Consider the following 16054-nt stretch of genomic DNA (forward strand, 5'->3'; position numbering starts at 1 on the left):
ATATTTCATTAAACATAAAAAAAGATAAATTAAATTACATAAATAACAAAATAAACATAAATAACAAAAAGAAAAACTAATCGTTCATATCATCATCATCATCGTCGTCGTCACTACCATATGGACGAGCATCTTCATCAGCAAGATTATCAAATCTTGCATACCTCACAAACGTATCAAGCTTGTTGTTAATTTCTTCCAGCTCCCTGTCGTACTTGTCTATGAGCTCATCCAGTTTCAACTCAAAAGCCACTATAATGTCTTGCTTGATTTCTTCCACTATTTGCCTGATGACAGCATCCATTTTTCTCCTTTTTGTATTTTATGTCTGCTAAAATATATGTGTTTGGGTGAATAAACTCACAAGGAACGTGCTTATATAGGGGAAAAAAAACTTCTGCATGGTATATGAAAAGGCAAAGAGGAATTTTGAACGTTGTCTAATGAAAATCGTGCATGAATGTGATAGGAATGTAATTATTACACTAACACATACCCCAATGCAATATAATTACTACTTTAATTGTGTAAGTTACTTTTGTATACTATGCAATTAATGTTGAAACATGTTCAAGTTTGTTGAATTCATTTGCTAAAACTTCAGCCCAATGTGCTGAAGTTATTTAGTTCATTTCTAAAATCTTCAGCACCTAACGAGCTGAAGTTTTTTTCCCTGCATTCATGAATCCCTGTCATACAGCTTTTTCAAAGAAACTTCAGCTGATATGCTGAAGTTATTAAGCTTATTTCTAAAAACTTCTGCACTTAATAAGCTGAAGTTTTCTATGCAGCATTCATTAATTATGTTATACATTTTTTTCCAAAAAATTTCAGCAGAAGATGCTTAAGTGATTTAGTTCATTTGTAAAAACTTCAGCACAAACAACCTAAAAATTCTTCTGTTCACTTTCCTAATACTTGCCACTAAACATGAATCTGCAGGATGAGTTCGATTTGCGTTGTTATAACTTTCAATGGGAGTTGGACTCCTGATTTCAAATACTTGGATCATGATACAAAACTTGTTCTACTTAATAAGCACATATCATTCAATACTTTCCTGAAGAAAATTAGTGAAGTTGCAAATATTGATTCAACCAGATATGCACTAAAAGTATGGTTTGATATCAAACTAAATACAAGCAAAGGAATGCTTGTAACTTCAGATGAAGAACTTAGTACCTGTATACATTTGCTTACAACTGATTCACCCTACAAGAATTGTCATTTCATCATCGAAAAAATACAATCTTCAGAATCTGCAGCATTCAAAGAATCTCTTGCATATGCGATAGATTTAGAACCTTTTGTTGATTATCAACATGAAGTAGGATAACCAATAATGGAAGTAGACAACGAGCAACAACCTTCTAACATTACAGCTGCTTCAGAATATATAATGCTGCAACAATTACCCCTTCATCCAATAAATTCATACCAGTTTGTCGATGACCAAGAAGAAGAAGGACAGCTAATAATGCAAATTGACAACCAACACATAATCCAACAAAGCTTTTTGTTACCTTCTGCAATGATAAGTAACAACGAAGATGAAGTAAACATGGAGCTTATACCGATAACATCAGATAGAATTGAAGAAATTGCTGAAAGTTCTTGTACTTCTCAGAAATCAAGAAAAAGAGTGAGGAGAAAGCTGAAAGAATCTCCATTATGCAAAATACTTAGGCACGATGCGTTGCCTGAGGAAGTAAGAGTTGGATCAATTTTTGAGAACAAACAAAACATGACTAAATTTTTCTGCAGCCTGGAGATAAACCAGAAAGTTGAATTCACTGTTGTTAGATCATGTTCAAAGAGATACGAGCTGAAATGCATCATGGACAAATGTGGTTGGAATGTACGTGCTGCCAGAATAAAAAATTCCACACTATTCAGGGTGATAAAGTATCATAACATCCATGAATACTCGGTTGATGTAAGAAAATCAGATCAGAAGCATGCTACATCAAATTTTATAAGTGAACAAATTATAGAACATGTTCGAGACAAAAAGATAGAGGTTATACCAGCCTTTGTAGAAAATGAAATGAAAAAGAAATTTGGAATTGACATTGGTTATCACAAGGCATAAGGGGAACACCTGAAAAGAACTACCAGATTATTCCTTCATACCTACACATGATGGTGGGCAAAAACCCAGGAACGTACACAAGCATAAAAAGAGATGCGCAGAATAGGTAAGCAAAACAATACTAACCATCAGCCTGAAGTTTCAAATGTTCCTATTTGAAAAACTTCATACCTTATGATTTGTTTTTTTTGTGTTTTACTGTACAGATTTGCTTACATGTTCTTTGCTCCTACGACATCAGTAGCTGGTTGGTCCTACTGTAGACCCATTATTGCAGTAGATGCAACGTTTTTAAAGTCAAAATATCATGGTGTTCTATTTGTTGCTGTATCAAAGGATGCAAACAATCAAATCTTTCCTCTATGCTTTGGTGTAGCAGATTCAGAAAACAATGAGGCATACATTTGGTTCTTCGGGGAAATGAGAAAAGCAATTCAAGTCCATCGTGAACTGGTTTTCTTGTCAGATAGAAACCAATCGATTGCAAATGGGATTAGAAAAGTTTTTCTTGAAGCTCACCATGGTATCTGCCTCTATCACTTTGAGAAAAATTTAGAGCAAAGACATGCAAAAGCCATGGTAATAAATCTTTTTCAAAGTGTTGCAAGGTCATACAAACCTGAAGATTTTAATCAGTTAATGTCCCAACTCAAAAGTATTGACAAGAAAACATACAATTACATAATGGAAGAGCCTCCCGAGAGATGGGGTCGATCGTGGTTCCCACGACGACACTATGATATGCTAACAACAAACATGGTAGAATCAATGAATTTCGTTTTACTAAAAGGGAGAGAAATGCCTATTTTAAGAATGTTAGATTTCATCCAAGAAAAGTTGGGAGAGTGGTTTTACGAACGGAGAAAAAAGGCAAATGAAACTTTTCACAAAGTATCAATATGGGTAGAAGAAGAGATGACTAAGAAGATGGACTTGGCTTGCAAAATATTTGTGAGTATATTTATTAACTTCAGCTTTTTATATCTGTTGCAGTGATTTACTGCTTACATTTAAAACATTTCATACTTTTTCTTTTTGAAGCAAAAATACACTAATATAGTTTGTCTTGATTTTTTATTCCTTGTTAGGCGTTCAATCTTGACTCAATGTTGTTTAAAATAAATAGTGAAGGAATTGAATTCATTGTGGACTTAAAGAAGAGAACTTGTGATTGCCTGGAATTCCAACTTGATGAATTGCCTTGTCCACATACAATTGCTGCTATTAATAAGAGATATTTCCAGAAATCCGATTACTGCTCAAATTGGTATTCAAGGGAAACATGGTTGAAAACATATAAAGGACATGTGAATACCGTGGGAGATCAAAAATCATGGGATATACCACAAAATGTACAATCTGAGATCACAAAACCTCCCGATATAGAGATTTTACAAGGAAGAAGATAAAAGAAGAGGTATATACCTGCGACTGAATCAATACCATTCAAGTCTACCAAATGCAGTCGATGTAAACAAGTTGGGCATAACAGAACAACTTGCTTGTCTTCTCCAACACCTTATCCATATTCCAAGAAACACACTGAAAAATACTCCAACCTTCAATAATCCTAGGTCTGAATTTAGACTTTCTTTATTTATGACATAATTGAAATATGATTTTTTTCATAGGAATAAAAAAAAGCTCTTGGACTATTTTATATACTGCTAAAGTACAAATCACTCATTTTTGTTGCGCAGACTCATAGGTTTGGTTGCATTTTAAAAAAGTACGCAATAACTTCTGCGACAAAAAACTTCAGCTTACAGTATGTGAAATACATATCCTTAAACAAATACATACACACATACACACACTCTCACACACACATACGCGTACAGCCCACAAAAAAACGCATGTACAAACAAAAGCTGCAACATCTCTAAGCTGAAGTTATAGAAAAAGAACTTAATAAAAACTAAGAACCATATTGCAACTAACAAATATAAAGCAAATACCAACAAATAACAAGGATAATGCAATAGAAAGCTAAGAACAAAGAGGATGACAATTACATTGATATAAAAAGAAATGAGAACAACAAACAAAGTACAAACAAAACTTCAGCTCTATGGGCTGAAGTTATACAAAATGAACCTAAAAACTTTAGCTCTATGAGCTAAAGTAAACAAAAAAGCATAGCATTAAAACATAAAAAAAGGATTACAAACACTAACAATCACCACCACCACCACCATCATCATCATCATCATCATCATCATCATCATCACAGCACTCTTCAATTTCTCTAAATATCTCATCATCCTCAGTATCGGAGATAACTATAGGGTAGTCGGGCAAAAGACCACTAAATCCAAGAAGATCAATCTTCAACTTGTTGAATTCATCACGTAGCTGACTTTGTTCAACGATTACTCTATCCATAAGAGGAGAAGAGTCTTCAGGTTGTTTTGCAGCTTGAAATAGTCGTTCCAGCTGGACTACGTTCCAGGTTAAGCATGTTCTAGAATGATTCATTGGCAAAGAGCTTTGGTCTGATTCTCTCCCAATCAGCCTTTATTTGATCCCACAAAAGCATAAGATTAGCCATCGGTTTGTTATTGTACCACTCACACTTCAAACTCTCCCACTTCTGCATAATTTCATCCATACTAGGCTTCCTACTTCCGCTTGCACCAGACATTTTTTCTTTAACAAAAGCTGAAAGACTAAGGATGAATATAAATTTAAAGAAATATGACGAAAGTCTATGAATGACTATGAAATTTTCAAGTGAAGAGATTGTTAATATAGACAAAGAGTTCACCTAATCAATTTAATATCTATAAATATAAAAGTAACTTTTCAGCTATTTTTACTGTTTTACGTTCAGAGAAATTGAATGAAACAAGATAAGTAGGTGGTAAAAACAAGTATGTTGTAAATGCAAAAAGAAATGTAACTTCAGCCCAAATAAAGCCCACAGTTTTCTATAGTAAAAAAATAACTTCAGCCTGAAAAATATCTTTTCGGATCATTTACTAGATAGTCAAACAAATTTAAATGAAAGATAAAGTAGGTGACAAAAGACAAAAAGTAGATAGTAAATGCAAAAAAGATAAGTATCAACTTAAAAAAATACCAAAACATGCTGAAATTTTTGTCATAAGCTTTTTCAAAATCTTCAGCCCAATGTGCTGAAGTTATTTAGTTCATTTCTAAAAACTTCAGCACATCATAAGCTGAAGTTTTTCATTGTGGATTCAATAGTTTTGTCGTAAAGCTTTTTCAAAAACTTCAGCCCAAGGTGCTGAAGTTATTTAGTGCATTTCTAAAAACTTAAGCACTTGATAAGCTGAAATTTTTATCCTGAAATCGAAATTTTTTGTTGTAAAGCTTTTTCAAATAACTTACGCAGAAACTGCTGAAGTTATTTAGTGTATTTAGTGATGAGCTGAAGTTTTTGTCGTACATTTCATTTGACACTTTTATTATGACTTTTAACCAAAACTTCAGCTTAAAACGCAAAAGTTATTTACTTCATGCTCAAGTTTAGCATGCTGAATTTCAATAAAAATATACTTGATATTCATGAAAAAAGACACAAACATATTTGAATCTGTGACGACCCAAAGGGTCATCACCGGTTTTCTCCCTTTTTCCGTGCTCTCGAGGCCTTAAAAGCCTCACTTTTAGTTGCCTCAATTTGCGTGCACAGTCCGGGCACGTAGCCGGAAAAGCTTATGTGTTAAATTATGTGAAATTTGATAAATTGTGGCTTTAAAATGGTTAAAGTTGACTTTGGTCAACATTTTGGGTAAACGAACTCTGACCCATGATTTGACTGTCCCGGAGGGTCCGTATAAAAATATGGGACTCGGGCGTATACCCGGAATCGAAATCCGAGGTCCCGAGCTCGAGAAATGAATTTTTAAAAGAAATTGTTTTCTGAAATTTAATATGAAAATTTGAAATAAAAATGAATTAGAAAGCATTGGTACCGGGCCCGTATTTTGGTTTCGGCGCCTGGTACAGGTCTTATATGTGGTTTAAGCGCTTCCTGTGAAATTTGGTTGAAATCGGACGTCATTTGACGAGTTTCGGACCTAAAACTCTAAGTTTGAAAGTTTATGAAGTTTGATAAAAAAAATGATGATTTTGAGGCTTAATCCATTGATTTTGATGTTATTTTGGCGATTTAATCGCATGGTTAAGTTCGTAGGATGTTGTTGAGTTAGTGTATGTGTTTGGTTAGGAGCCCCGAGGGCTCGGGAGTGCTTCAGAAGTGTTTCGGAGTGGTTTTGGCCTTAGAAAAGTTGCAGAAGTTTCAGTTCTGGTGTTCTGGTATCTAGTTCTATGCGATCGCATAGGTAGCATTGCGATCGCATAGGGTAATCCTTCAGGTGCCCCACATTTTCTCTATGTGATCGCATAGATTCATCCGCGATCTCATAGCTTAGCCAGATCCTTCAATGCGAACACAACCTTTAATCCGCGTTTGCGTTTCATTAAGTCCAAACCTGGAATGCACAGCCTTTTCTTCTATGCGTTCGCATCAGCCCTTCCGCGATCGCAATGACCAGCTTCCCCTTACCCTATGCGATCGCATTACCTTCTTCGCGATCGCATAGGGCATTTTTGCCCAGCGATTTTTAAATACCCAAAACAGAACAGTGACGAGGTTTAGTCCATATTTCACACGAGTTCTTCTTCTCCATAGCTCTTGAGCGAATTTTATAGCACTTCTTCATCAAAGTCTTTTGGGTAAGTAATTTCCCACCTATTTCCTTCACTCTTCTTCATTAATTACTGAAATTCTAAACCTAAATCATGAAATCAAAGTAGAAATTAGGGCTTTTGGTTAGAGTTAGGTTTTTGGGAATTTTGAGTGATTCAACCTCAATTTGGGGTCGGATCTTAAAATAAATTATATATTTGAACTCGTGGGGTTATAGGTAATCGGGTTTTGGTCCGAGCCTCGTGTTTGGACCATGTGGGCCCGCGGTCGAATTTTGGTATTTTTGGAAGAATGCTAGGAACTTCATATCTAAGCTATGGAATTTTGTTATCGAGTCTTTATTGATATTATTGAATTAATTATGCCTAGATATCGTTGTTTCGGAGTCGGATTATAAAGGAGAGGCGGTATTTGAGGGTTGATTGCTATTCTTTGGACTGAGGTAAGTGTTTGTTCTAACTTTGGCTTGAGGGAATAGGATTAGAGTGTTGTTTGCTATTTGCTAATTGTTGAGTACGGTGTATAGGCATGGTGACGAGTATCTATACACCGGAGTGTAGCATGACCGTGAGTCTTATTTGTGTTTATTCGGATTTTGTGATACCTCTTCCTTGTTAAATTGATAAATTCCATATAATGTGAAGAGTTTGAGGAAGAATTATGATTTGTACATTCTTGGAGCATTGGTTCGAGTATATTATAAAGCATGAAAGTATATGAAATGATTAAACCCCTTTGGAGCGTTGGCTCAGGTGGTAAAGTGAGATAAGAGGTAAAAATGAAAGAAAAAGAAAGAATTATTGAATTGCTCCCTTGCCGGGATGCTTGTTGCTTTGTTGACTATCTCCCTTGCCGGAATGCTGAGATTATTGATATTGTTCCCTTGCCGGGTTTTTAACTACTTAATTGTGCTCCCTTGCCGAGAGTTAGCTATTTATTTGTATTCCCTTGCCGGGATTTCTATCATTATTTGTCTACTCCCTTGCCCCTTGTTTATGATTGTTGCTTGGGTGAGGAAGAGTGATAAAGCACGAAGGGTGATGTCGTGCATTGTTTGCTATAGTGAGGAAAGAGTGTAAAGCACGAAGGGTGATGTCGTGCCGCACGATGTACCATTCCGTGCCGATTTTATTAATTATATGGTGAGGAAAGAGAGTAAAAACACGAAGGGTGATGCCGTACATATTTCATTTATATGATTGCTTTGGTGAGGATGAGAGCGTAAAACACGAAGGGTGATGCCGTGTATTTGTTGCTTTCTGATTCTTTGTTGATATCCGAGTTATGTTGTTTCTTTCATTACTTGTTCTTATTTGATTTACTTCGAGGTTATAGATGTCCTTACCCTATTTGCCTTGTGATTGTTGTTTGGGTGAGGAAGAGCGTAAAGCACGAAGGGTGATATCGTGTATTATTTTGGTGAGGACGAGAGTAAAAGCACGAAGGGTGATGCCGTGCAAATTGTTGACTTTTGATTCTTGTTGACATTCTGGCTTTGTTACCTCTTTCTGTTATTGAGGATTTCTATTTGAAACTGTTAGCTCCCCATAACATGCTCCCCCCTCTTAGCTGTTTAAATTCTGTATATTTCCTTTTATTGCATATATCTGTACAAGTTGTTTTTGGTAGGTCCTGTCTAGCCTCGTCACTACTTCGCCGGGGTTAGGCCAGACACTTACCAGCACATGGGGTTGGTTGTGCTGATGCTACACTCTGTGCATCTTTTTGTACAGATCCAGGAGCAGCTTTTGGACCTCAGCAGTAGGATTTGATCGGGAGCTGACTTCAGTCCAGAGACACCGAGGTAGCCTTGCTAACGTCCGCAGGCCCGGAGTCTCTCTCTCTTTATTCAGTTTGTTATCTTTTGTACCAAAACAAACAGTTTATAATTTTCTTTCAGACAATTGTATTTAGTAAATCTTAGAAGTTCGTGAGCATTGTGACACCAATCTTGGGTAGAGGATTATGTTAAACTTTCCATATTCCTATTCAGTTTTTATATAAGTTAAGACTTCCGCTTGAATTTTTTAATTATGTTGCCTTTATTACATGTCGATAATTATGGAAAAGAATGTGTGTTAAATGGAAGGTAATTTAAGTTGGTTTGCCTAGCTTCTATTAGTAGGCGCCATCACGACCCCGAGGGTGGGAAATCCGGGTCGTGACAGAATCAATCCAAGTCACATAATTCACACAAAATAATGTATATTCACAAAATGCAATTTTGTTTTCACTTACATCTTTGGAAAAAAAGAAAAAAATAGTTTTTTGTTTACAAGTTATTCTCTATTCAAAAAATTCACAGAGTGTCTTCATATTCTCCATAGTCATGTCCTAGTTGCTCTTCTTGGTTTTCTTAACCACATTCCATGAACCTTCACTATGTCTTCAACTGATTCACAGAAGCGACAATACGAACACCTTACTTTACCACCTTGTATGAACCTCTGAGTTACATTTGTGCATGTGGGAATTCGTGGGAAGCAAAGACAGTGAAGAAGAAGTCCAAAATACTTCATATGTGACGGAGAGTGGCCACATAAAAAACTCGAGCCCTAGGAAATTTGCTCTTTTTCCTAAAAGTTAAATTTATCAACTAGTAAAAAGAGCAAATTGTCTTGGATCTCGGTTTTTGATATGACCACTCTCCTTCACATATGAAGTATTTCGACTTCCCCTTCACTATCTTTGCTTCCCATGAACTCCCTGCTATACCCAATAAGCATGTCTTAGCCAACATTTTCTTGTTTTTCTTTGAATACAAATTTAAAGAAATATGATAGAAGTCTATGGATGACTATGAAATTTTCAAGTGAAGAGATTGTTAATATATCCAAAGAGTGCACCTAATCAATTTAATATCTATAAATGCTGAAGAGATTGTTAACTATTTTTTGTTCACAGAAATTGAATGTAACAAGATAAGTAGTAGGCAAAACAAGTAAGTGGTAAATGCTAGTAGTTGGTAAATGCAACAAAAAAAAAAGTAAAAAATAAGGCCACAAAAAGTAGGTGATATAGGTGATAAATGAGAAAAAGTAGCTAGAAAATGCAAAAAAGATAAATATCAAGTTAAAAAAATACCAAAACATGCTAAAGTTTTTGTCGTAAAGCTTTTTCAAAAACTTCGGCCCAATGTGCTGAAGTTTTTTAGTATATTTCTAAAAACTTCAGCACCTGATAAGCTGAAGTTTTTGTGTTGGATTCAATAGTTTTTGTCGTAAAGCTTTTTCAAAAAACTTCGGCCCAATGTTTTGAATTTTTTAGTATATTTCTAAAAACTTCAGCACCTGATAAGCTGAAGTTTTTGTGTTGGATTCAATAGTTTTTGTCGTAAAGTTTTTTCAAAAAACTTTGGCCCAATGTGCTGAAGTTTTTTAGTATATTTCTAAAACCTTCAGCACCTGATAAGCTGAAGTTTTTGTGTTGGATTCAATAGTTTTTGTCGTAAAGCTTTTTCAAAAAACTTCGGCCCAATGTGCTGAAATTTTTTAGTATATTTCTAAAAACTTTAGCACCCGATAAGCTGAAGTTTTTGTGTTGGATTCAATAGTTTTATTATAACTTTTAACCAAAACTTTAGCTTAAAAAGCAGAAGTCATTTACTTCACGCTTAAGTTTTTTCAAACAAAAATGTACTTAAAATTTATGATAAAAGACACAAACATATTTGTATGACACAAAAGTGAACTAAAAAAATAATTAATGTATATTCACAAAATCCAAATTATGTTCAACGAATCCTCTAATTAAAAAATTCACACAGAGTCTCTTCAAAATCTCCATAATCATGTCCTTCTTGTTCTTCTGGAGTTTCATCCGCTATCTTTTTTCCACTTTCCATGAGCCCAAAGATTGGCAACCAATTCTCTCCTGAATGTCAATGACTGACTTTGATCGAAATTGCAGACATCTTCTTTCTTCAACTGTATATCAATAAACTTAAGAGCAAATGTACCACAATCAACACTACAAAAAACACATGAAAAAGAAATTGAAGAATAGTTAACATAAGGGCAAAAAATAATAAACATAAGATGCATGGTAAAACATATGCGAAACACGTACTTGTTAGTCTGTCGCGGTGTCTTCATCCACATAATTTGAAATTTTTTCACAGGACTTTCCCCATAAAATTTATTGTGTGCCCCAAAATCCAAGCATTTGAGACAGTGTGGGATCAACCGGGCATAAATTCTTACATGTTCAAGCGCACGATCGTATGTTACACTGCCCATGGAATCATACACATATATAATTTTATCTTTAAAGTTCAAAATTCCAAAAAAGTAGTGCGTAGATGTCTGGCCCGTCCTTGGCTTAAGTCGAAATGGAAAAAATACTTTTCTGGCAGATGCCCATGAGATACCACAGGAAAGGTCGAGGCTTTTTACGTAGTTGGCCACCTTTTCATTCGTTGATTCTTCCTCAAACCAACTAAAGTCCGTAAGTGGCTGAATAACCGCTTCTTCTTCTTCTTCTTCTTCTTCTTCTTCTTCTTCTTCTTCTTCTTCTCCTTCTTCTTCTCCTCCTTCTTCTTCTTCTTCTTCTTCTTCTTATTCTTCTTCTTCTTCTCCTTCTCCTTCTCCTTCTCCTTCTCCTTCTCCTTCTTCTTCTTCTTCTTCTTCTTCTTCAGCTTCAGCCTGTTGTTTGGATATCCTCTTTCTCTTTGATTTGCTCTTTCTTTGATCCTCCATTCTCTTTTGCTTCCTTTTGTTAATCATCTTCATCTTTTCTTCTGAATGATGAATACCATCCAGCTTAGTCATATACTGATCGAAAAGTAAATCTATTACTGTACATCTTGATTTTGGATAATGTGGAAGGTGGTAGCAATATTTTTTGCGCAAGTAATATATGCCCACATCAATATGCTGCAAATGAACAACAACAACTGATAACATGTGAAATTACCACTATGAAGTTTAGAAAAAACACATTACAAAAATACAAACAGCATGACAAAAACTTAAGCATATTCAGTTTGAAGTGTTAGGCTGAAGTTTTAGCAAATAAGCTAAAAAACTTCAGCAGTTTACTATGAATAAAGCTGAAGTTTTTCAAATTACAGTGCAAAAACTTTACTATAAAAAATAAGCTGAAGTTTTGGGAAATACAGTTGAAAACCAATTCAAAAAACAAACTTAATAACTTACTTCATCCGCAAGATTAGAGTCAGGATTTATAAGCTCGGTAAAGAATGATTTTGCAATATCAAATCCAGCTAATCTGAATCGATTGGAATCATATTCACTGGCATCCATCTCCAACCACTCTGTAAATCTTTGCATCAATCCACTGTCTTGATTAACATAATGGAATGGACACCTTCTTGTATTCTTTCCTACTTTCCAATCTTGCCCCCTTTGCTTATTGTTTTTTATAAACTACATAAGGAGATCTCAACCAAATACTCTCCATACGAATCCTTTTCCTTTTTTTATCTGGTTTTCCTTTTGCTTGCTCTTCCTGCTGTTCCGTCACAACTAATTGTTGTTGTTCAGCAGCAGGGGAAAAAACTACAACCATCGTGGCAGATGCTTGACCAACTCCCTACTATTCACGACGTTCTTGTGTCTCTTCACGAACAACAACATAATTACCTTCTGAGTCAGTCCCTTGTGTACTACCAAGTGAAAATGAACATAAATTGAAGTTGGAGATATCACTGGTGTCACACATGGGAGAACTGGAAATCTTCCTTCTCTTAGGTTTCGGAAGAAGTTCTGATGCATCAGATGAGATCTGCAAAAGCAAGGAAAATCTAAACATAAATAAAACTGATAAAAAACACACATTAGGCAAAAAAACAACTTGTAATCGAATTGCAGAAAATAACTACCTGGTATAAGTGTTGCGACACAGATGGTGTTTGCATTCCAACAGATCCTGTATCTTCATGCAAAAAAAACTAAATAATACTGACTAAATTTTATAAAATAATGCCAACACACTTCACACCTGTCTGTGAGGCAACAAATATGAATATATGTATTTCTCCTTTTTCATATAGCTACATAGCTCACCAAATTCTTTTTGAGCTGCCTCGAGTCTTTCTGAAAAATCATTCAAAAACATAAAAAAGAAAATAAAGTATGTAAAATTTCAAACTGTAAAAAATATACTTCAATCAAATATAATAAATTCATGATCTATAGAATTCCTTGACGTTTGTCTTCCGCTGTGGTTTTCCCATGCTGCATGCCTTTGTCAATATCAACATTTACAGCTTCATTCAATTATGAACCAACGTCGAGGAGCATTGGAGTATTCTCTGGAAGGTTTTTCTCAACTCTACCTTCATTCAATTCAGCATCATCAGAGAGTTTTTGAGTTGTGTCAATTGAAGCACAATTAGTTTCAACTTTCACTGCATGTTCATAAAGAGGGTGAATAGATCAACTAGTTTTTCTATATATATAACATAGAAAAAATTTATATCCGTAGTGAAAATTTCGGATATTATAAAAAAATAGTTAAAACTTCAACTCTAAGAAGGCTGAAGTTAGACAGTTACAAACAAAAACTTCGACAGTTACAAAAAAAAACTTCAGCTCTAGAGCTGAAGTTCGACAGTTACAAAAACAAAAACTTCAGCTTTCACCAGTTACAAAACAAAACATTCAACAAAAAAATATGCTGTAGTTTTTACAAAAAAACACAAACACATGAAACAAAACTTCAGCTCCTATCTAAGGTATCATTGAAATATTATAAACTTCACACTTTGTACCTGTAGTAACAATTTCCTGTGTATCACCACCTAGAAGTTCTTTGCAAATAGCTAGTAATCCTGCATACTGATTGTCTTTCCTAATAGTACTAGACACATCACTCGCTTTCAGTTCTAAAGTACAAACAGGTGCTTGATCTCCATCGCCAAACAAATTGCCTTTTCCAATATCACTTTCCAAAGCACAACTCGTTGCATGTTTTTCAGTGCCAACAACTTAATCATCTGAACCTTTCTCAGTTGTTAACTCTTCATCATTTCCATCTTTACTTTGTCTACAAACACTGGATTGTTCCTCTCCACCTTGTTGTTGAACATGTTCATCGCCTTCAATAGTCGCTTCCTTATGTGTAGCATTATCATCTGCGACTTTACGCAATGCATCATGAGCATTATGTTCTTCAGTCTCAACAACTTGATTATCTGCACCTTGCTTGCTTCCAATATTCTCAGTTGATAATTGTGCTACATCATTTCCATCTCTGCTCAATGTATCAGCACTGGGACGTTCCTCTTCAAATTGTTCTTGAACATGTTGATCGCCTACAAAAGCCACTTCCTTACATGTAGCGTTTACATCTGCGACTTTATCTGATGCATCATCAACAACATTAATATCCGATGGATGTTCGTAACAGTCGTTCCCCCTATCATATTCTTGATGGTTACTCAAATCAAAATTGCCATCGTCCATTCCATTTGATTTGTTGACAATCTTAAACAACTGTTCAAACTTCTCATCGAAATATTCCTAGAAAAAAATTACTAACAATGATTAATCTGAATAACATCAGCAGAAATAAAAAGACTTCTCTATAAATTAGCTTACCTTCACTTTTACAAAAACCGCATCCACAAAAGCAGATCGCTCCTCCTTTTTAAACTTATCGAAAACTTATTTCACGATTGTGCTTCTTTCTTTTTCTGCATGCCTTTGAACCTCCATAGTTAATCTCTAGAATAGACACACAACAAAAATTCAGATATAGAAAAAAACTTCAGCTCAAAAACATGTTGTACTTTTACAAAATACAGAACCAAAAAACTTCAGATCAAAACTTACAGAACATATTGTGTCGAGTAATTCATTGTCATCAAAGTCACTTATAGAATGGTTAGAACGACTTTGGGTACGAGATAATTCGCCAATAAAAGGAGTTCGATTCGCTTCTTTTGATCGACTCCGACTACGTGGTGATTCACCAATAATAGGAGTTCAATTCGATTCTTTTGATCGACTCAGAGTACGTGGTGATTCACCAGTTGAAGGACCCGCGTTAAGTACCTTTGAACGAATCCGACTATATGGTAATTGACCAATTAAAGGCATTGAATTCAACTCCTCTTCTGTAGGAATTATATCCAATACCCTAAAGCTACGATATTTCTGTTTAATACAAAAAAGTATATTATGAGAAGAAGAAAACTAATACGTCAACATATTAACACAAAGACAAAAAAAAAGTAACTTACTTCATGACTACTGAACATCTCAAAAAGTTCGAGAAATTTAGGCTCTCCCACACATACATAACGTAACATCCTGGGAACCTGAGGGGTATCAAGGTACTCATCCTCTCTTATATACTTCTCCCAAATATCTGGGAAGTGCTCATAGAACCAAGCACATAACGGATATGGAAATCCACCAAGTTTATACTCAGTTGCATGGAATTTGTTTTGGTTGTCCAATGCATGTTTCAGTGAGTAAATGAGCTTCTCATAAGCCACATTACCCCAAGGATATTCAGCACAAACCTTATCATCTTCAACAATAGATGCATACTCCTCCATCACAAATTTTTTTCCCAAACAAAATAGACTCTACAACAAGAATTTCCATAAGCTTCACAGCATCATCATCGCTCTCGCATACGTGTATGTGATTCACAACATTCTTTGAAATTTCATTCCGAGTCATAAAATCTCGAATATCCTTCAAAGTCACACCCTTGGACTTACCAAAATAGCGCTTCAGAATATTGCTCTCTCGATTAATTGGTTTTTCAACATTATGTGTTGTGATCCGCAAACCACACATAATGTGAAAGTCTTCAAGGGTGAAGGAAACATCATGACCAAAAATCTTGAAACTAATCGAGTCTCAATCATTCGTGAATATTCGAGAAAGACACAGACAATGAACCAACTTCATGCTGCATTTGAAATTCTCCATAGCCATAATGTATCGAAATGTACCATTATGAAGCTTATCCCGTTGTGTAGGAGTCAAGAAAGTTGCAATTAATTTCTTCAAATCGTGGTTCCCCTTCCAGTAACCCTTAGAGTTAAACCAATCTCGAAACTCAAAATATCTTTGACCTGGTCTTGTAGGTGGAGGAGCAGGGACATAAGGACCTGGGGATATTACAGGTAGTCTAGGTGCTTTAGGTGCATTAGCTGTTTTGCGTACTTTAGCTGCATTAAGATCTTTAGGTGCTTTAGGTGCCATCTGTTCAAAAAAAGTAAAACAAACAAAAAATAACATCAGGACATTATCAAAAAGATCAGTTAAAACTTCAATCTCTAAGAAGGCTGAAGTTCGACAGTT

This window comes from Nicotiana sylvestris, chromosome 8 (genome assembly GCF_000393655.2).
Source record: "Nicotiana sylvestris chromosome 8, ASM39365v2, whole genome shotgun sequence".
Classification (NCBI taxonomy): domain Eukaryota; kingdom Viridiplantae; phylum Streptophyta; class Magnoliopsida; order Solanales; family Solanaceae; genus Nicotiana; species Nicotiana sylvestris.